Consider the following 21,598-nt stretch of genomic DNA (forward strand, 5'->3'; position numbering starts at 1 on the left):
TTCCGTCGGAATGTCCGACCGTGTGTACAAGGGCTAAGAGTTATTATGGGAAAAAGGTACCTCCACTCATGCTTTATCACCAAGGCTGGTTTCCACTACAACCCACAATTTTCAAAATCCAATTGTCATTGGGACAGAAAGTGAGATATAATCCTCTGAACCGGGGCACAGACAGCAAAACAAATGTTACAGGGGTATTAACCCTTCCCTATGCTATGCAAAAAGCTTAAAAATCATTTTTTTTTGCCTGGAGCTACACTTAAAAATGTTTTACCTGTTTCGACTTAAAAAACAGATTCAACTTAAGAACGAACCTACAAACCCGTTTGTAACCTGGGAACCACCTGTATTGAAGCAAATTCAGATGTAATGTGGATGTATTGTTCTTATTTGTAGTGTATTTTTTAAGAATAGGTCCAGTTAGGTTGCTTTATGTCATGCAATTAAACTCTTTAGTGTTGTATTCTGCATTATGAGCAAACCAAAGCAAGAGTAATACGAAAGGAAGTTGCGTTAGAGAGTTTATGTTACTGTCCAATTTGTTCCTTTGTGGTATAGCAAATAGTGCATCTATTTTGCATTGCGTTAAATAAATGTAATATATAAAAGGCGAAATGGGGTCCTCTTAATGCAAGGACATTTTTAGGGAGCCCAATTTGATTAAAACAATGTGATTTACATAAAAGAAACCTGCCAAAATAGAAAATGGGGGCTGCCACTGGTGACCTTTCTGAAATTGCTATTGTTGCCTGACTGTTCTGCTGACCACTTCAAACCCTTGACCTGGAACAAGTATGTTGATGAGGAAAGCCCGCAAAAAAAGTCAGAGGTCCTTATTTACAAGTGCAGTCAATTCAAAGCTAGGGTTAAGCTCTGTTGACTTTTATCATCTAATTATGTGCAAGCAAAAATACTGTTTTTTTATTTTCCTTGCATGTGATTAGGTATTCTTTGCAAAATTGAGCTTTACCTCATTTACTAAGCCGTGAAGCAACTGCATTTGCAAAGTGTACAGTGTATTTGCCTTTAGTAAATCCACCCCTTTTTTTTTTTTAAGGTCAAACTCAATTTAATTTCGGGCCACATCAGCAGTATGGTTGCCCTCAAAGGGCTGGCTGTATCTGAGTGCGATATTTACAGAGTGCAGGGTACAGAAGTGTGTTATGTACATAGGACAGAGTTTAGGATTATGATACGCATAGTGCAGAGTTCAGGAGATGTAGAAAACCACATGCACTACGCATGTGCACCACGTCATTTGCGGATGCGCAGTGCATCATCGCTGATGTCAGGACACTGCATGTCAAATTCGTCAATCGATAGACATCTTCCTACACCTTCTAACTTGGCTGTACTGAGCCCGCAGTCAGAAGGCGGCAGCAGACATCTTTTTACACCCACCCAATTCTTGCATACCACAATTATTTTTAACAGTAAACTCAGCTTATATAGTGCAAAACAATATTTAGAAGTCCGTGACACTGTTTTGATGCTCAATTTTAAAGCAGCGGAAATCACAGGAAGTAACGTGATTTCAACATTCTGCCGGGTTTGGCATTTTGTCAGAACACCTCACCACTATGAATGTGAAGGGATCTGTTAGATCCGGGAGCCACTGAGAGCAAAGCTGTTCCTTGTAAACACAGAAGAGTGTTTTGACAAGTGTCTATGACAGTTTTAACCCCCATAGTACTGGAAGATTACAGCTATGAGGGTATGGGGGGGGGGGGCAGAAGACAGAAGATTTCAACTAAGGCTAGGTTAACACCTATGCAATTGGTGTAGGTTGCGTTTGTGCCGGCACACCACGCCATTCATTTGACTGGCCTACTGTACCAGTGGGAAACGCAGGGAAAAGATCCCTGCTCCTTTTTAAAACACAGCTGCAGGGGAATCGTATGGTGCTTTCGCACCATGCAATTTTCCACCACAGAAAACGCACTTTAATGGGAACCCGTTGTGTCTGCCAAATAGCAGCGTGGTTTGCCTGTGGTTTTATGTGCAGATTTTACACATTCCCACACCCACGTATATGTGAACCTAGGCTAAGAGAGCAGCCACCAGAACACTTCTCAATCAAGCTGGGTTCACACTATTGCGAATTGGATGTGGGTTTCTCTGCATCCAATTTGCATGTCAGGAGATTGTGACCAGCTCTCTATGGAGCCGGTTCACAAATCTCCAAAGCGGCTCCGGTGAGAATTGCAGAGGAGTCCTGTGCGTCTTCTGGTCTGTTTCAGGTCCGAATTCAGCCAAAACTTTGGACTGAAATCGGACCTGAAACGGTGAACAGGGACGCACCAGACACCTGCTGTGAGCCGCTCCGTGATGCAGTGTGAACCAAGCCTCAATGTAATTACCATCCTTTGTCCTCATTTAAAAAAAAAAAAAAAAAAAAATCAGTCTTTAAATTATAAAAAATTAAATATTAATTGTGTTTAAATAAGAAAATGTGCGTCATGACCTAATTTTAATACTTGTTTTAAATATTAAACATAAGCACTTTTTTTAATCTGTAAGAGGAACATGTTAGCCTGGGTTTATACTTGTGCGAACACAGACATCGCATGTGATTTGCACCCGAACTGCGGTGCTGATCGAATGCGATGGCTGTGCAATTGCGAGTTCAGTCAGACATCGTATTGGATATGCAGAAAAATAATACGTCCGATTCCTGTGTGAGTTCACAGCTCGTGCGGCGATCTGTAAACCGATCTGGTGGTGTCACTAACATTGGACTGACACCCGCAGCGGTTCGCAGATGGCAGTGTGAACTACCTACGAGAGAGACGCGATGCAGGAACCGGCACTGGAATGGCGCTGGTTCCCACATCGCATATGTGTGAACCTAGGCTTAAGGTACTTAGATGGGGCAATGGTCATACCTTTGGATGCGTAGGTGCAAGTTTACAAAATATATTTGAAACCCAAATAGTGAAAAATAAATGGAAACCTTATGCCAAAAAAAAAAAATCAATAAAAAAATAGACTACAGTTGCTATCCCCCATGCTAGATTGAGAAGTTCTAGAGTGAGTATAATACGTGAAGTGAAGGGGTGCTAGTTAACTAAATTATTGCCATTGTGCAATAGAATATGTTGTGCTCACAACAAAATAACAATAGCTATATATTAACAAAACGAAATTGGAATCACCAAATCCACAAAATACATATATATATATATATATATATATATATATATATATATATATAGTGCTTGATAAAAGTGCAGTCCTGAGTGCTTTGCAAGTCCTAAACATATGTTATCTTCTACCATAAGAAACGCCTCCTGAAGACGTGATATGAAACGTACGTCGAGGTGTGCCTGGTTACGTTATCCAACCTCACATCCGGTCCACACGCAGAGCAGATTGTCCATTCTATTACAAGCGCAAACAGCCCCAGTGCCGGGCATAAGCACACGAGAACGTAAACAGCCATTTGGCATGTATTTTTTATTAATTTTATTTTAATAAATGGGATTACACTATTGCGACTTTTGCATCCTCTCTGGTCATTCCCTACACGGTCCATTCTGGTTATTGTAGTAAGTGATTTTCTTGCACAAGGCTCAATTTGACCTTTTTCTAACCATTAAGGTCAACGACTTCTGGTAAGGAGACATCCATTTCAGAGCACATTTGGGTGTACAGTGCAAGTGGTGGAGGTGTTCCATATACACAGTGGAAGCAACACTTCATATATGTTTATGTGCACTTGGGAACAGAATTTGCATAGTGAAATCTTCTTATGGTTGAAGAGAATATATGTTTAGGACTTGCAAAGCACTCAGGACTGCACTTTTTATCAAGCAATACATATATAAAATTTTATGTAAAGTTTATGTATTTTGTGGATTTGGGTGATTCCAATTTAGTTTTGTTAATATATATCTATTGTTATTTTGTTGTGAGCACAACATATACTATTGCACAACGGCAATAATTTAGTTAACTAGCGCCCCTCACTTCACTTATTATACCTTTGGATAACTGATATCAGGAAAACTAGTGATTGACCACATTGGATATTTTTAAGGTTAAATATCTTTTTTTTTTTTTTCAAGAAAACAACAATATAAGAAAACCAGTACGCATGGGATATTTTGAATGAATAAAATGTGTATATCCCAAGATTTAAGTGATTTGAGTGTGCATGTTTATATGAGTAATTGTTTCAATAAATCTACAATGTTAGCATTTTGTCCCTATAGGGACAAAATTTGTCCCTATAACTGCCCCTAAATGTCTATAGCAAGCAAAAAAAAAAAATGTAATCAAATATGACATAAAATAGGGTACACATAAGTATACTGTATTTCAAAGTTTCTCAACTCCAGTCCAACAGGTCATGTTTTCAGGATTTCCCTCAGATGAAACGGTGTGGTAATTACTAAAGCCCCATACACACTATCAGTTTTTCTGCTGAGTTTTTCCTTCAGATTTACCAAAACCATATAATATGAGGTCAAACCTTAGGAGTTTTAATGTGTTTGCAATCAGGCAGGCCCTTGCACTACAAGGTTTTGGTAAATCAGAAGACAAAAATCAGCAGAAAATCTGATAGTGTGTATGGGTCTTAGGCTAGGTTCACACTATAGCGATGCGGGAACGCCGCGAATCCGCGGCGTTTTCCCGCATCGCATGACTCCCGCCGGCAGTTCACACTGCCCTATGCGAACGGCTGGGAGTGTCAATGAAATGTTAATGACACCCCCAGATCCGTCCGCATATCGCAGTGCGATCTGCACACTCGCACAGGAATCGGATCGCATGGTGTGAACACCCATGCGATCCGATTCTGCTGCGGACCAAAAAAAGGGTCCCGTGCGAGTTTGCTGCGGGAGCGATGCGAATTCAGCCATACTATCTGTATGGCTGAACTCGCATCGCTACGGAGATCGGATGTGATTTGCACTGCAGTGCGGTGCGAATCACATCCGGATCTCCCCCTGCAGCAGTGTGAACCCAGCCTTAAGGCAGTGAAACTGATCAAATCACCTGTGTAAAATAATGCAAAGTTTGAAAACATGACATGTTGGGGCACTTGAGGACTGGAGTTGAGAAACATTTCTATATTTGATACAAATGCTTATAGTATGACATATAAAGACTGAAAATGGATAGATGCAAACATGAACACAATTAATTGCATTGCCTAATACTAATATTTTATTTCTATACAATGCATAAACTAAATCTAATTTGTAAAAAGTACTTTGCATTCCTCAAAGTTCGTTAAACACGCTAGTCAATCTTACCTTATGCTAAAGCTGTACATGCCATGGATTATTTTTTCTGGCACCTCTGTCAGCCCACCTAGATCTTCAAGCCTAATGAAAAGGAAAGAAAGCTTGGACTTGCTTCTATGGTTACATAAAGCAACAAGACTGGAGCTGCTCCCTTTTTTTGATTAACCAGTTCAGATTGAGAAACCAGGCAACTGTCACTTGCTGTAGTTACACTCTCCACTCTGAGATCTTTTTTTACAAACAGAAAACTCTTACAGGGCTCTTTATGTCTAACCATTTCTAGGTCATGGTATTTGTCCCATGTATTCTGTGGAAGAAGCTCTGGAAGACATAAGTCATTGTCAAAAAAGAAAATTCATCTCTATTGCTACTATTCTGCCACGGTGTACTTGTGGGCAGCAGGATCTTCTTGTGCCACTCACTATCTCCTATTTAAATTCAAATAAACGTGTTAGGGCAGCAGAGCAATGTGTAGGGTTTTAAAGACTTGCTTACCCGAGGAGGGGTCAGATTATTCCTGCACATCCAACAACCGTCTAATGTCTATGGCAATTGGTTTAACTAGTTAAGGACTGGAAGGATTTGCCCCCTTAATGACTAGGTCATTTTTTGCGATACGGCACACACTGCATTGCTTTAACTGACAACTGCGCTGCTGTACCCAAACAAAATTGACGTCCTTTTTTTCCCCAAAAATAGAGCTTTATTTTGGTGGTATTTGATCTGCAGTTTATTTTTTTGCGCTATAAACAAAAAAAGACCAACAATAAAAAACAAAAATACTTTTTGCTATAATAAATATCCAAAACAAAAAAATGTAAAAAAAAATGTCTTCATCAGTTTAGGCCAATATGTTTTCTTCTACATATTTTTGGTAAAAAAAATTGCGATAAGAGTATATTGATTGGTTTGCGCAAAAGTTATAGTGTCTACAAAATATATTTATGGCGTTTTTATTTTATATATATATATATATATATATATATATATATATTTTTTTTTTTTTTACTGGTAATGGCAGTGATCCGCGATTTTTAGCAGGTCTGCGACATTGTGATGAACAGATCAGACACTTTTGGGACCAGTGACATTTATACAGCGATCAGTGCTAAAAATAGCCACAGATTACTGTATAAATGTCACTGGCAGGGAAGGGGTTAAGTTTTCCTTAGGGAGGTGTTTCTAATGCCCCGTACACACGATCAAACAATCGGGTGGAAAAGTCTGGCAAACTCAAGTCCGCCGGACAATCCCCCCGTGTGTAGCCTCCGCGGACTTTTTTGACCCGAAAGTACGGCGGACTTAGAAAGTAGTTTTGCACTCCAATCTTCCCACCGGACGTGCATTTCGGCGGACAATCCGGCCGTGCATGTGCCAGTCCGCCGTACTTTTGAAATGAATGGACTTTTCCTGCCCGGAAAAAAGTCCGCTCATTTTGAGCACGTCTCCAGGTAGGCAGGGCCCGCGAAGGATGCGTCGCTGGCCCTGCCACCTGGTATGGACTTAAAGGGGAACCCCAACACCGAGAAAAAATGGTGTGGGGGTCCCCCCCAGGTCCACATCAGACCCTTGTCCGGGCACGCTACCCGGCCGGCCAGGAAAGGGGGGGACGAGCGAGCGCCCCCCCCTCCTGAGCCGTACCAGGCCGCGTGCCCTCAACATGGGGGGGTGCCTTGGGGAAGGCGGGCCGCGCGGCCCCCCCACCCCAAAGCACCTTGTCCCCATGTTGATGAGGACAAGGGCCTCTTCCCGACAACCCTGGCCATTGGTTGTCAGGGTCTGCGGGCGGGGGGCTTATCGGAATCCGGCAGCCCGCTCGACCCCCCCCTTTCCTGGCCGGCCGGGTAGCGTGTTCGGACAAGGGTCTGATGTGGACCTGGGGGGGACCCCCACGCTGATTTTTTTCGGCGTTGGGGTTCCCCTTTAAGTCCATACCAGGTGGCGGGACCAGCGACGTCTCCTTTGCGGGCTCCGCCTACCTGGAGACGCGCTCAAAATGAGCGGACTTTCCTCCGCATGTGTGGGCGAGTCCGTTCATTTCAAAAGTACGGCGGATAGTCCGGAGGACTTAGTACGCCGTATTAGTCCGCTGAAAAAGTGCCGTGTGTGGGCAAGTAGCCCGTTCGGGGAAGTCCGCCGGATAGTCCACTACGTGTGTACGCGGCAGAACTCTATTAGGAGTGCAGTGACTGGAGGAGGAAAGAGATCGCTGTTCCTAATCACTAGGAACAGCACATTTGTCTCTCCTCCCCTGACAGAACAGAGACCTTACATTGACAGATCCCTATTCTGTCTCTCTCAGGAGCAATCGAGGTGGCCGGCAGACATCGCAGCCGCCGGCCACGCACATCAGCTCCAGCTCCTAGAGCTCTTAAAGAGGCTGACGTACAATGGAGGCGATTCGCCCAGGAGAGCCAACCTGCCACAGTATAACTGCGACAGCTGGTCTTAAAGTGGTTAAAGGGTAACTCCACTTTTGTAGGAAAAAGAATAGCAAAGAACAGCAAATAAAAAAAATATATAATATAGCATATACAATTGCGACACAAGTCATATTGTGATTGAATGTTATTACAGATTACCTTTCCTTTTCAATCTGCAGCTCTGTAACCTTCTGTAAAATGCGATGCAATATGGCTACCTGTACATAGAATCTGTACAGAACGCCCCCCAGAAACCTAATTTCCTGCTTGTGTGATTGGCTCTCTGATTTTCCCAGAAGTCTGCGCTAAGATACAAGTCAGATTTCAGGCATACCCTACAACAAAAATAAAAATTTTAGTGAGATACCCAATTGGAAAGCATGTAGACCCTGCAATTTTCCTCATTAGAGCCCTGCATGTGCAGTAGCTAGTTGATGATTATGAAATCACCCCCATACAGATTTACTTACCACATGGACACAAACAAACATGCAGTGATTTCTTCAGAATAAAAAAAGGCAGGAATCTGCAACAAAGTTTGTTAAAATCTTTTTTTCTCGCAGCAGATTTTTTGCGTGTAATGGACCTGCACCAAAAATGCATATGTTTTTACACGCGTTGTGCATTTATTTTTTTCTCCATAACAAACTGTAAATAGCTGATTGTTAATGAGTGGGTCGGGAAGCTGGCTGCCGCATCCTTAAAGTCGATGTAAACCCGATTCATAAAATGTGAACTGGGCACATCTATCTGCAGTGTTTATGTATCTCTCTTCAAAGCACCCGTAGCTTTGTCCTCCTCCGTTCCTCTGTTATCAGCCTAATAACTTTTGACAAGCTTTCAGAGATGGCAGATAGAAGTGTGTGTCCAGGGAGGTTGCTATAAATAGATTAGCAGACTTCAAAACTATTCACAGGCAACCTCTGCATGTGTGGGGAGGGGGTGTGGGTCTTTCCTCCAATCAGCTTTCTCACACAGTGACTTACAGTGTCTAGTCATACTCCTCTCCCACAGGGGAACCAAGAAGAGAAAATTCTAAGCCCTTGTACACACGGTCGGATAATCTGTCGGAATGCGTCTTTTCAGACCGTGTCGTCAGATAATCCGACTGTGTGTGGTATGCATCGGATTGACTCCGTCCGAATCTCCGTCGGACCCAATTTTCCAACATGTTGGAAATATTTCCCGACCAACTGGGCCGGTCGGACATATTCCAATCATGTGTAGAGAATTTTGATCGGACCAAGTGCCACGCATGCTCAGATCAAATTCCTACATCAAAGCTATTGGCTACTAGCCTGGATGTAGTCCCATCGTAACGAAATTACGTCATCACGTTCTGAAAGATCGGATTTTTCGCCAACTTGGCCCGACCGTGTGTATGCAACAGTTTCGGACACAATCCGTCGGACTAAATCCAACGGGCAAAATCCGACGGATTTGGTTGCCAAAATCTCCGACCGTGTGTACGTGGGCTAACAGAACGTGCACTTTCTAAATAGTATATAAAGGTGAAGATAGAAGATATAATTATGTAGGGAGATTTGTTCCATCTCTGTGTATCATCTGCTCATTTTGCTTACTTGGTACTTAAACCACCTTCCTGCCCAGGCCAATTTTCAGCTTTCAGCACTGTTGCACTTTGAAGGACAATTGCGCTTTCATGCTACACTGTACCCATATGAACGTTTTATTATTTTTTTCACACAAATAGAGCTTTGTTTTGGTGGTAAGTAACTGCTAGCTGACCAGACTCCGTCTTTTTGTAAGGACAGGTTGCTGCCCAAATCGCCGTAGCTGTACATCAGCTCGAGCGAAAACGGGTGGGCGTGCACTGCCGGTGGCATGCTCTAGCTACTACTGCATGCTGCGGGATTCAAAGGCGGATACAGAGTCAAGTCTCGGGAGGGGCACTGCCAAAATTCTTGCTCTTTTTCTGTTTATATCGCAAAAAATTAAAACTGCAGAGATGATCAAATGCCACCAAAAGAAGGCTCTATTTGTGGGAAAAAAAGGACATCAATTTTATTTCGGTACAGCGTTGCACAACCGCGCAATTATCAGCCAGTCAAAGTAACGCAGTGCAGTATCACAAGAAATAATCATACATAATGGCACACATGTATTCTGCGATTTGTCACATGACATTCATTCAGGGGAGGGCTGGCAGCCTTAGGCCTGGGGGGCAAGTCCAGTCAAGTGGCCCATAGAGGTAGTGGTGGCAAAGTGATGGATCAGGGAAAACAATCTAAGGTTTTACATTATCACAAAGATGGGTTAGGGGCAGGGAGGACAATGTGGCCCTGCAGGGTCCATTTGGGACTTGTATCACCATGGCCTCCAGGAACTAAAGTGCAAACAAGTCTCTGATCGAATCCCTCAGAGCTGAGGACCTGACCCCCCTGCAACTATTGAAGGACTACAAGTCCAAGCATTAACGCCTGAGATCTAAGGATGTGACCCCCCCCCCAATTAGTTCCGGAGTACAAGTCCTAGCATGAACACCTTCAGATTTTAGGGATGTGACCCCCTTAGATATCACGGATTCATGCTGTGACCTGTAACTCACTAGTGTGTGTGTGTGTGTGGGGGGGGGGGGGGTTGTGACACATCCTGAGTGCTGAGGAGTTCATGCTGGGACCTGTATTCCTTCACTTTGGGGGTCACATCCTCAAAAGTGAAGGACTAAAGCAAGTCCCAGCATGAACTCCAGAGATTTAAGGATGTGGCCCCTTAGATCCCAAGGGTTCATGCTGTGACCCTTAGTCCTACACTATTTGGGGGGTGTGACACATCCTGAGTGCTGAGGGGTTCATGCTGGGGACCTGTAGTCCTTCACCAGTTTAAGGGCCGGGGGACACGTCCTCAGTTCTGAGGGGTTTAAGCTGGGACTGTGGGACCTGTAGTAAAACAACCCCCCTATTGGAATCCATGTATCCGACATCCTGAAAGGGGTTGTGTGCATGGATGGATGGATGGCGGCAGCAGGGATTTGGGGGGCAGTTCCCACAATACATGGGCTGCTACATTTGTATTGTTTCCCCACACAACAGATCAGGGGGTCTGTCACAGGTAACAAGTAACCTGTGGCCGACCATGTTGCTGCTTCCACAAAAGGGTCATCACCTTGCTCAGCTGCAGCGTCTTCCCAGCAGGGAAAGGGGAAATAATTATTCCCTCTCAGGCTCCCTCCAACTCGTACTCACTGCCTCATGATCCCCTCTCACCTCCCTCCAACTCGTACTCACTGCCTCATGATCCCCTCTCATCTCCCTCCAACTCGTACTCACTGCCTCATGATCCCCTCTCATCTCCCTCCAACTCGTACTCACTGCCTCATGATCCCCTCTCATCTCCCTCCAACTCGTACTCACTGCCTCATGATCCCCTCTCATCTCCCTCCAACTCGTACTCACTGCCTCATGATCCCCTCTCATCTCCCTCCAACTCGTACTCACTGCCTCATGATCCCCTCTCTTCTCCCTCCAACTCGTACTCACTGCCTCGTGATCCCCTCTCATCTCCCTCCAACTCATACTCACTGCCTCATGATCCCCTCTCATCTCCCTCGATGTCCTTTGCAGCCTCCTGGTTTTCTCTCCCCTCCCCCTGTGCATGCTGTGGGCTACAATCAATTCCTAGGCAATCACAATTTTCCACTGGTACTTGGGACTACATATCCCATGATCCTCTCCTGCTCTGACACCTCCCTCTCATTGGCTCTGGCCAGGGCCAATGAGCAAAGGAAGAGAGCAGACGAAAGGCAGTGTCTGTGTGAAGAGGAAAGGGAGGGGGAGGAAATCACCCCGCAGCTGAAGGTTATATCCCTTCACCTAGCCTGTCGGTGTCAGCGCCGCTGCCTTGTGGATCCTGTGGCAGTGACGGCTGGTAGTATGTCTGCATGGGGGCCAGACATGGACTATAAAGCTGCCACCTGATGGGGTTGTACTCAGCTAATTGTGGAACTGCACATGCGATATTCACCACTGGCAGCACAATAGCACATCAGCCTCCTTTTTCTGGGGAATCAGAGCGGCCCAGGGGGCAATTTCATCCCTGCCCCCCGGCCCAGCCCGCCCCTGCACATAACATTGACTCTCCTGTCCCTGGCTGCCTGACCTGTTCTCCAGCAGCTCCGCCTCCGTCACATTGGCTCAGTCTGAGAGTGAGGCTCCCTCCCACGTGACTCACTCAGACTGACGTCACTCGTTGCTAGACGCCAGGCGGCCCAGGCGTTAGCAACGAGTGCAGGAGAGAGGCTCCACCCACCGCTGTTCCTCCTTCTGATATCCTGGTCAGTGCTGGGCGTAACTACAAGTCGAGTCTCTCTCTGCACCGCTGATTGGGTTATTTGAGAGAGACTCGGGCAGAGGAGGCAGTGGCACGGCAGCGCAGACAGAGCAAGTGAGAATGTGACAATGACATGTCACTGCTACTATTTCGGGGGAGGGGGGGCAATTGCCCTGTTGCCCCCCCCCCTGGATCCGCCCCTGGTGGGATTCAATGTCCGCTGGCAACCCGTGAATGGCTAGTACAGAGGCAGAATGGAGATCTGCCTTTGTAAACAAAGCGGATCCCCATTCTGACAGGAGCTAGTCTAGGACAGTCTGCTTCATCAGTGCTGCAATGCTGACCTTTGGGAATTCTTTTAGGGGTCCAAACAGGTGGAAATGACTTGGAGCGAGATCCGAGCTGTAAAGGGGATGTGACAATACCTCCTTGCTGAGTTGCTGTAATGTGCATGTTGTGCGGTATGAGCTTGTGCGTTGTCTTGGAGAAACAGGATGCCCATGATCAAACCAGGCTGTTTTTTCTGCAGACACGTATGCACATCACTCAGAACATGACAGTAATATTCATTATAGTGTTCAACGTTCCCACAGAAACATTCATCTCTTGTGCAATTTCTCAACAGGTTATGGATTTATTATGCAGGATCAGGTGTTCCACACACTGGATGTTCACAGGAATGACTGCTGGGGGCTAGGAACTACCACAGCCGGGAACGTCACAGACGGAAGTATGACCATCTTTGATATGCTTCTTACTGCAGCTGACCGTCTCATCACCGTTCTGTGCTTGAAGTCTTCTGTAGATATCCGTGGGTTTTATGCCTTCGTTCACAAGAAACTTCATCACCACACGCTGTTCTATGCACGCTCTAACACTGTTGTCTGCTATCTTGATTAACGGTCTCTGGACTGGCCCTCAACATGTGCACTGTCTATCAGTAATAGGACACACTTGCCACTTACTACTGTGTGTAGTACTGCCACGATAGCATCCCTTTTTTATACCTGTAAAATTAAAATCCTGGTTTGTCTTGAATGCCCCTCATATATACTTTGGGAGGGGGGAGGGGATTACAATAATTTCTAGCAAACAATGTCGATTTTAACATGTGTACAAAGCAATGAAAACATTGCCAGAGTAGACAAATCGTTAGGTGTAATGATTTTACACATTATGGCGAGATTTATATGTTGTGATCTGCTTCACTAATAGCTGCAAGTCTGAAAATGTTATGATGCAGGTTTGTCTACTCTTTGGATTACATGCTGGTTATGGCTGATCAGCCATACATGTAGGCAGCTCTGTGTATAGTTGCTTCTGCGCCCTCTTGTGGTCCTACTTAAGATTGGTTTTAATAGTAAGTGCAGAGACACTGCAATTACCAGTCTATAGCACTTTGGTTCCCACTAGGGGTGCAACGGATCAAAAAGCTCACGGATCAGATCGTTGCTCGGATTAGAGTCACGGATCGGATCATTTTTCGGATCAGCAAAAAAAAAAAAAAAGAAGAAAAAAGACAAGACAAATTTTGTTACACCCACCGGAGTTTTAGATTTCAGTTATTTTCAACACAAAACGGAGCTTATATGCTTAAATACAGTATTTGAAAATCCGATGGACTGTTTAGATGTTAAATTTTAAAAGCAGCAGCAAACCTGCTGACCTTACACGGTTGCTAATGTGACAGAACACCTCTGATTTTCACATTTTATTAAATGCTGTTAACATTTAACAAAATGTTAACACATTTTGTTAACTCAGGAGTGAGCCTACACTAGGACCCTATAGGAAGCGGCTTGCTATGGGGGCAGCAGGGGGAGGAGCCAGGAGAGCCAGCGGGGGACCCCAGAAAAGGAGGATGGGGGCTGCTCTGTGTAATAATATTGCACAGAGCAGATAAGTTTAACAGGGAAAAAAATAAACCTTTAGAATCACTTTAAATTGGTTGTAAACCCACAAAAAAAAAAACTGCAAGACAAAGGCTTGCCCCTTACTCACCTTAGATCGCAGCCCCCACAGCGGTCCTGGCACACTGCTCTGCCTGGTGGCATGTTACCTGGAGTTATTATCGGGTATTGCAGGCTCTGGCGCTGGCGCTGTGATTGGCCGGAGCCACGATGACTTCACTCATGCACGCAGGACCTGCCGATGACAGCACATCAGCTGAAGCAACGGCACAAATGAGCCGTTGCTTCAGTGCGCATGTGCCGATGATGTTGACACATGCTGATATGGGGGATATCTCCTAAACAGTGCAGGTTAAGGGGATATCCATGGTAGCCACAGGTAAGCCTTGTTATAGGCTTACCTATAGTGAAAAGTGGTTTGTAAGGGTTTACAACCAATTTAATGCTGTAACTGAAAATGGACAGTAATCATTGTTGAAATGCTGTGGAAATTGTACATTTGTGATAGACATCATCCGATCAAAGTCATATGACACACATGAGCTGGCACCTCACCCGATAGAAAATGTTAGCAACCTGACCTGACCTCCTTCATTACCAATTCATTATCCTTCTCTATTGGGTCCTAAACTGCAGCCAAGTGGTGGATTATGGGGGTAGGATTAGAGGTCGACCGATATGGGTTTTTCTCTGGCCGATGCCGATATTTAGAAATCATGGTGGCCGATAGCCGATATATGATGCCGATTTTTTTGGGCCGATATGTTAGGCCGATTTTATTTTATTTATTTATTTTTAATCCCCCTTGATCTAACACACCTTTCCCACTGGGGCGTTTTTTAAGGCGCCTGTAAAGTGCCTGCAAAATGGCTCCCCTGCAGTCTGTGTGAAAGACAGAGTGCTTTCACACTGAGGCGATGCGCTGGCAGGATCTTAAAAAAAAAGTCCTGCAAGCAGCACGTTTGGAGTGGTGTATACCGCTCCTCCACCACTCCTGCCCATTGATATGAATGGGCACCACTGCCGAAGCGCATGCCATGCGATTTGGCAGCGGTGCTTCATGGGGGCATTTAACCTCTTCCTTGGCCGCTAGCTGGGTTATATGCGCCCCACTAGCAGCCAAATAGCACCGCTAAAATGATGGTAAAGAGCCGCTAAAACTTGCGTTTTACCATCAACGTCTGCCCACTCCAGTGTGAAAGCAGCCTTAATAAATGAGACAGAAAATTTCTTACACTTAAACATTTATTAAACAAAACAAACCTCCAATCAGTTTACTTGTATGTATGATCTAGATTTAAAAAAAAAAAAAAAAAAAACCTATATATTAAATAAAAACGGGTAGTCAAAACTTTTGTACAAAAAAAAAACAAATGGGCTAACTTTACTGTTTTTATTTTATTTTTATTTTTTAAATGGTGTATTTTTTTCCCAAAAAAAATGCATTTGAAAGACCTCTGTGCAAATGCCGTGTGATATAAAATATTGCAACAACCGCTATTTTATTCCCTAGGATCTCTGCTAAAAAAATATATATAATTTTTGGGGGGTCTAAGTGATTTTCTGGCAGAAAATACAGGATTTTTACTTGTAAGCAACAAGTGTCAGAAAAGATTTAGTCTTTAAATGGTTAAACTGAGAACTTCTACACACTGAGATGACTTCATTCATTCAAGTGTAAACATTGTATCATTTAGTTCTTTTCTTGGCAGTCTGCCCAGAGAGGAGGAAAGTGTTGCTATGACGACTCAGGCAACTCACACTGTCTTCTTACAGAAGTCATTTCAAAGTCCCGCTGTAGAATCGGCTTTTTATCAGCACAATCGGCCGATGCCGATTATTTAAAAAACTGCAAATATCGGCCGATATATCGGTCGACCTCTAGGTAGGATTGCCACCTCATCCCTTTAAACTAGGGTTACACGGATACCAGTATCTGTACTGATACTATGCATTTACAGGAGTATCAGTATTTATACTGATAGTTTCAGGCTCAGTTCCTCCACTGAAAGCCAATATATATATATATATATATATATATATATATATATATATACATGAGGACACATGAGGACCCTATAGGAAGCGGCTTGCTATGGGGACAATAAGCAGGGAGAGGAGCCAGGAGAGCCAGCGGGGGACCCCAGAAAAGGAAGATGGGGGCTGCTCTGTGTAATACCATTGCACAGAGCAGGTAAGTTTAACAAGGAAAAAAATAAACCTTTAGAATCACTTTATTATCGATTGTTAAGGAGTGGGGCCACCACGTCTTTAACAACTGATGACTCATTCAGCTGTCACTGGGGTTTCCCTGTTCACAGCTGAAGTGTAAACCAAAGTCCCAGTGTTCTATTGATTTGTGCACTCCGTCTAAAAGTGCCCGCGCATGCGCAGAACAGAAGGGCACTCCAGCTGAGTTGCCGATCAGCTGGAGTGACATCACCATAGCGCATGTACACATCGTAGGAGGGTTTTTTCTACAGGCGATACCATTTCACTGGCACAACTGAAAGATATGCAAAGAGTTGAGTCACACCCTAGATGTCAGATTGTGTCTCACTGTAAACCTGCAGCGCAACAGCGAGGCACAATATGATAAATACGATGTCCCTCCACTCTGTTTGCATAGCATTAAATTATGGCGGAGAAATGGTATCTTCCGTTGAAAAAAAAAGGCTTCTACGATGTGCGCATGCGCTATGGGACATCACTCCAACTGATCGGCAACTCAGCTGGAGTGCCCTTCCCTTGTGCGCATGAGCAGGCACTTTTCGACGGTGGGCACATATCAACACAACACCATTGAAGCTGTCAAAAAAAAAAAAATCAGCTGAGCAATGTTTATCAAGAACATTGCTCAGCCACTGAAACAGAAAAGTAAAAAGAAACATTGTATCTTTTTGACCTTCAATCTGCAAATTGAATCAGTTTGAAGCAACCTGTTTTTTTTATTTAAATGTTCCTCTGTTTAACCCCTTATTAACCCTTAATTTACTCTAATAAGCCTTAATTAACTATTTATTCTCCTTCTCCATTTAATTATTATTCCCCTGCTGATCATTTTTGTTCACTTCTATTGTATAAACAATTAATAGTTTAAACTTGTTTTGGTTTGCTTTGTTTGTAAATATGTTTACATCTTTAACGTATATTTACACATTTCACATTAAAAAAGTGCACAAATTAAAAAAAATAAAAATGATTTCAATTGCAAATAACTTTTCAATGCTTTGTACCATTTCTGACAGCTGAAATGTACACAAAACGATAGGTATCGCTAATTGGTATCGGCGAGTACTAAAAATTATCCGTATTCATAATTAAAATGGTATCATACATCCCTACCTTAAACCCGAACACATATGAATTACACAGGTTCTGTTTAATTGCCACCTTAAAGTGGTTTTGCCACCAAAAAATAAAAAAATAAATTGCTTAAAATTCATAAAAAAATTTAAAAAGAAATAATTGGAAAAAAAATAAAAATTGTACTTACCTCTAAATGCCTGTTGCTAGGGGGTCCTTCTTAGTCTGCCTCCTTCAGTGCCCGGGCACTGACATCACTTCCCCTCGGCGCCGCACAGTCATCTGGGACCTGTCAGGTGTGGCAGATGACTGTGCGGCACTCGGCACCGCTCGTGCAAGCGCAGTGGATGCCCGGCTTTGGAGCCACAGCTGGGTGCCCACAGTAAGAATGCAGGCGCCGCGAGTGGAGCAGGGAATGAGGGGGGGGCTTCGTTCCCCCGCATCGCTGGACCCTGGGACAGGTAAGTGTCCGATTATCTAAAGTCAGCAGCTGCAGTATTTGTACTTTTTTTTTTTTAGGGGACACCCCACTTTAAAGCGGTTGTATAGTCATATTTTTAACTTTTACCTACAGGTCTTTTACCTCCGACGCACGTCTATTTGCGTTCCATCATTAACTGGCATTGGGGCGGTTCTATCGACATCACTTCCGGGATCTGACGCATCCCCACGTGGGAGCTCGGTAGGTGCGGTGCGTCTCAGTCTCTGTCTGGTCGTAGCCCAGCGAAGACCGGAAGTGATGCCTGATTGGCCGATGAGTTTACTGTTACCCATGACCCGGAAGTGACGTGCTGTGTATAGCGTCACGGTTTCTGAATATTCATTTTTCTGCGCCATGGAACGTTCATAAGGCCGGCTATGATATTTATTATGGAAGGCTTTGTTTTTAGTATCTCGTGACATATGATTATGGGGTCGTTTTTATAATAACACGGCAATGAGGCGTGGAACGCACGCCGGATGCCAGGTCAAACCGGAAGTAACATGCGGTGACACAGGCAGATTGAATTTTCGCCCAGATTGGTATGTCTAGTATATAAGTAAGTGGTCTACAGTGGAGTGGTACCCCAGATGACGTCTTTTGAGGACGAAACGCGTCGGGACTCCTACTGCAGCTCTATTTTTTATATGATATAAGCGCTTAATTCATTGGATACATGTAAGTTCATTACTTATTTTATTAAAAAAATTTTAAACGGATTTACACTATTGTGGCCCTCATTTTCCTCCTGTATGAGTTCCATAATGTGCGTTGGAGTTTAAAGCGGAAGATTTCCTATCGTTTGAGTACTTGGTTGAAAATTCCCTGGAGAGTCACTTATGGTGGAGAGCTCTATACAAGAGTATTTAGAAGCCTGATTGATCCTTCGAATATATATTCGCTTGGATCCATTCAATTTGGTAAGCTTACATCCTATTTGGTGATGGAAATGCCACAGGGTGCCTGCATGTGGTCCTCATAAGAAGAAGGTGGATGGTTCTTTCCCTCTCACGTGTGGATTGGATTTAATTTAATTTAATCAATAGACTTCTTCTTGTATACTTTGGACTTTTTCACATCATTTGATTTTTTCAGTTCATTATTTTTTCACGATTTTATGCAAGTGTGGTGCAGTCTGAGAAGCATCACTGAGTGTTATTTAATTTTGACACATATATAATATTGTTATATCACTAAGTAGTTTAAATAGGCTATTTTTCTTCTTTTTTATATAGCGCTACACTATAATTTAATATTTGGTATTTTGTTCACTATTTTATCCTTGTGATCGTGTTAGCAGCTTCTTTTTGTATATAATTTTGCCGTAGGCTTTTTGGGGATAGCGCAGTGTTGATTGTCATCGACAGCTTTTGGTTACCTACAGGTAAGCCTATAATAAGGCTTACCTGTAGGTAAAAAGAATATCTCTTAAACCTGTATGGTTTATGAGATATTTCCCTCGCAATGAGCCGCTGACTTCAGCTGCGCATGTGCTCCGGGGATTATCGGCTGACAGTCCGGCAGACGCCAGACCCTGCTGGGAAGAAAACACCCACGTGCATGCGCAGGAGTGATGACATTGCGGCTCCGGACACTCATATCGCCGCGATACCCGTAAGACGAGCCGAGGGAACATGTCAGTTCCCTCGGCGTGGACCGAGTGAGATGCTGGCGCCTCGTTCTAAGGTAAGTATTTCATAATGAGCTAGTATGCGGTGCATACTAGCTCATTATGTCTTTTCCCTTACAGGTGTAGAAAAAAAAAAAAAAAGTCAGCGGGTTCACTCCCGCTTTAACCGCTTGCCAACTAGGGGTGCAACGGATCAAAAAACTTACGGATCGAATCGTTCCTCAGATCAGAGTCACGGATCGGATGAATTTTTGGATCAGCAAATAATAATTGAATTTGCAAAAACCTGTGAAAATTCCACCACCATATAGTCCCCACTGTAATATCCACAATCTCCCCCACTGTAATAGTCATCTCCCCCAATGTAATATTGGCTGAGCATGGATGGGTATGGCTGGGTATCGCCGAGTATTGCAGGGTATGGCAGAGTATTGGCGAGTATTGGCATGGTATTGCAGAGAATTGGCATGGTATTGCAGAGTATTGGCACTGTATTAGCAGGGTATGCAAGTTATTGGCAGGGTATGGCAGAGTATTGGCAGGTTATTGCAGAGTATTGGCAGTAGGCTTGTGCAATTCGTTTCCTAATGAATCGAAATGCGGTTGAATTTTGCATCTTTCGGACATTTGGATGCATCCGAATGGCCGAATAAAAAAATAACGAATAACAACGAATACGAAAGAAATATAACGAATGAATTTGACATGATTCAGTAATTCTTTAAACATCTAATGAAACAAAAGGTCAGCTCAAAGTAAATCTTATAGTCCAATCAGCTAATTAATTTTGTGCTGGAGGATGGATTACTGGCAAAGTGCATTCCTGAGAACTGAGTGAGAAGGGTGTTGTATTGTATTTGAGCCGAGGAGAAGAGACGTTGTCATTGTGTATGTTAAAAGATTCAATAAACAAACGACTTTCCAAACTACGAATCATTATCACGAATGTCTATACATACATAAATAGCGAATTTAAATGAAAACTAACGAATGAATTCGACACTCTACAAATAATAACGAATTATCCGAAAACGTATTAACGTAACATAACGAATATAACAGAACGAAATGATGTATTTTACGAATGACAACGAACCGAAACTAAACAAAATTTTCCGTTGTGCACAAGTCTAATTGGCAGGGTATTGCAGAGTATGGCAGGGTACTGCAGAGTATTGGCAGGGTATTGTCACAGTATTGGCAGGGTAAGTATTGGCAGGGTATTGCAGAGTATGGAGGGATGGCCGTGACTGCAATTGTCACAGAGCAGTGCTAAGGGCACTACAGGTGCAGCCCACAGCGCTGCTGCCATCTGATTTCTCCCCTCCACTGTACAGTTCTGTACAGAGAGGGGAGAGAGGAACCAGAGTCATCATGACGCCAGTTTGTTTACATGTGATCGCTCCGTCATTTGACAGAGCGATCATATTGTAAACACCGACGGGTGTACCAAGATGGCCGCCGCTCCGGAACTAGGCCGAAGCCGCAGCCTCTCCTAAGGCCGAGACTGCGGAGCGCGGTGTGTGCTGACCCGAGCGGGCTGACCCCTATTGCCAACCGTATACTGTATATATTCTCCTGTGCAAAATCACATAAGCCGGCTACTTGCTGTGATTGGACACAGCGGGAGCCAGTCAGCGGGTCTGGCAGACGCAATGTCTGCTGGGACCCGCTGATTGTTCCCCAGAGAGACAGAATGGCAGTCTGCCTATGTAAACAAGGCAGATCGCCGTCCTGTGCTAAGCAGGAACGCAGGTCCCTGCCTTCACACAGTACAAGCACCCCCCCCCCCCCAGTTAGAAAGCACTCCCTAGGAACACATTTAACCCTTTAATCACCCCTGTTAACCCCTTCCCTGCCAGTGTCATTAGCACAGTGACAGTGCATTTTTTTAGTATTGGTGTCACTGGTTCCCAAAGAAGTGTCAGTTGTCCGATTTGTTCACTGCAATGTTACAGTCCTGCTATAAGTTGCTGATCGTGGCCATTACTAGTAAATAAATAAATAAATTAAATAAATCTATACCATAGTTTGTAGACGTGATAACTTTTGCGCAAACTAATCAATATACACTTATTGGAATTTACCAAAAATGTGTAGCAGAATTGGCCTAAACTGATGAAAAAAAAAAAAAATAGATTCTTTACATATTTTTATTGGGTGTGTTTTTTAGCAGAAAGTAAGAAATATTTATTCATTTATTTTCAAAATGATCGCTCTTTTTTTATTTATAAAAATACAAAAGCACAAAAAATAAAAACTGCAGAGGTGATCAAATACATAAAGAAAGCTCTATTTGTGGGGAA

The 21,598-nt window shown here is 43.7% G+C and overlaps 1 protein-coding gene across 3 annotated transcripts in view; it reads right to left on the bottom strand.

Annotated features, from left to right (window-relative positions):
- The window catches only part of LOC143963465 (uncharacterized), a 106,122-nt gene extending 100,729 nt beyond the window's left edge, over positions 1–5,393 (bottom strand). For all 3 annotated transcript variants that reach the window (XM_077473096.1, XM_077473097.1, XM_077473095.1), the window contains exon 1: positions 5,262–5,393. The gene's annotated coding sequence lies outside the window, so the exon portion shown is untranslated. The remainder of the gene's footprint in view (positions 1–5,261) is intronic.
- Between the last annotated feature and the right edge of the window lie 16,205 nt (positions 5,394–21,598).

The sequence above is a fragment of the Lithobates pipiens genome, unplaced genomic scaffold (genome assembly GCF_037356315.1).
Source record: "Lithobates pipiens isolate NorthernLeopardFrog02 unplaced genomic scaffold, aLitPip1_a1.2 Scaffold_8, whole genome shotgun sequence".
NCBI classification, from domain to species: Eukaryota; Metazoa; Chordata; class Amphibia; order Anura; family Ranidae; genus Lithobates; species Lithobates pipiens.